The sequence below is a fragment of the Chrysochloris asiatica genome, unplaced genomic scaffold (assembly GCF_000296735.1).
Source record: "Chrysochloris asiatica unplaced genomic scaffold, ChrAsi1.0 scaffold01886, whole genome shotgun sequence".
Classification (NCBI taxonomy): domain Eukaryota; kingdom Metazoa; phylum Chordata; class Mammalia; order Afrosoricida; family Chrysochloridae; genus Chrysochloris; species Chrysochloris asiatica.
The window spans coordinates 1-1655 of NW_006410404.1; the positions used below are offsets into that span (position 1 = coordinate 1).

General features: G+C 40.1%; 1 pseudogene; it reads right to left on the bottom strand.

Moving 5' to 3' along the window:
• Positions 1-9: 9 nt before the first annotated feature.
• LOC102832243 lies at positions 10-1112 on the bottom strand (annotated as a pseudogene).
• Between the last annotated feature and the right edge of the window lie 543 nt (positions 1113-1655).

Here is a 1655-nt window from a genome sequence, read left to right on the forward strand (position 1 = left end):
CAAATGGGATTTATTGATTCAATTGTGTTCTATGTTGAGGTAATAGATGGTGGAAAACTGAGATGAACCACCCATCAGATATAATTGAAAGCAGTTTCTAGCTAGGGTCAGACTGTTCGGTTTCACAAGACTCGATAAAACAGTCTCTGCTAAAGTAGAAATGTTATTGTTCTCTACATTCAATTCCTCAAGTGCACTACACTTTTCCAATGACCTGGGTATTGCTCACAGCCTGTTACATCTCAGACCAAAACGACTTAAAGTGGACAGGTTTCCTATAGTATCTGGAAGGTCTAGCAGTTCATTGTGCTGCAAGTCAAGGTTGGTTATCTGTGTGCAGTCTCCTCTCCTTTGGAAGGTGTTCAAGTTGATTGTGAACTACATCCAGTGTAATGAGTTACACAATTCACCAATTTCAGCAGGTCATTGTTTGATTTTGTTCTCTCGAATGCTAAGCATAATGAACTTTGACAGGTTCTTGATGTCATTTTCCACAGTAGTTATATGATTAAAGTGAAGGTAAAGGATAGTGAGAGAATGTAACTTGTACCCCACTGAAGGGATTTTTTTCTCTCAGTTTGTTATGCCGTCAATCAAGCATCCATAGCTTCTTCAAGTTATCAAGAGAGTTAGGCAAACTGCTGAGTGAATTTTCACTTACAGCCAGTGTCACAAGGTTTACTAGACAGCCCACCTCTGCTGGGAGAGACTGCAATTTGTTACTATATAAATAAAGTTCTGTTAATTGAGTCAACTCTTTGATTGATGAGGGCAATATGTGTATAGACCTCTTGGATAAGTCCAAATACATTGAATTCTCTTCCTGGCATTTGTTGAGCTCTTTTTTTTTTTTTTTTTTTTTTATCACTTCTGCATTGCTAGATTTTTTCCTAGTTCCAGGTGCTTAGTTTGGCCGTTTAGGCATATTGCCAACCGCAAAAGCCACTCCTTGTTGGGCAATACTGGAGTCCTCTCCAACTATGGCATTTTTACCTTTGGTCTTAGGTTCCTTTTCTTTCCCAAAGCTTCCAGAAGCTTTTGCCTCTTTTTCTCTTTCTTTAGCTGATGGTGGTTTGGGATCTTTCTCCTTAGAGTCTTTCTCTTTTCCAAAACTACTCAGGGAGCTCTGGTAGTGTAGTGGTTATAAATTGGGCTGTGAACTGCAAGGTCAGCAGTTCGAAACTACCAGCCGCTACGTGGGAGAAGGATGAGGCTTTCTGCTCCCATAAAGATTTACAGCCTCAGAAACCCTGTACAGGGTCATTATGAGTCAGAACTGACTCCATGGCACTTAACAACAAACTATTCATAGTGACCCAAGTTTGGGCAAGAACTACATGAACTCTTTTTATTTTATTTGCCAACACTAGTAATTGAAACTCAAAGATGAAGAGACAAAGGCCTACACAATCAAAAAGGTGTTGGCTTAAAGCACTAATCAGCACAGAATAGCATACACCTGTTACATGTTGGCTGTAAAGGCACTATGCCCATTTCTGTGAATGCAATCCACTAGTCAGATGGTGCCAGTCAATCATTAGAATTCCATGAGGAGCACTGACTCCACCATCCTCTTCCCTCGCCCTCTTTCTTCCTCCCTCTTCTGTTCCTGTTTTGTTGAATGTTTTTATCAGGAAAGAATTTTGGATTTTGTC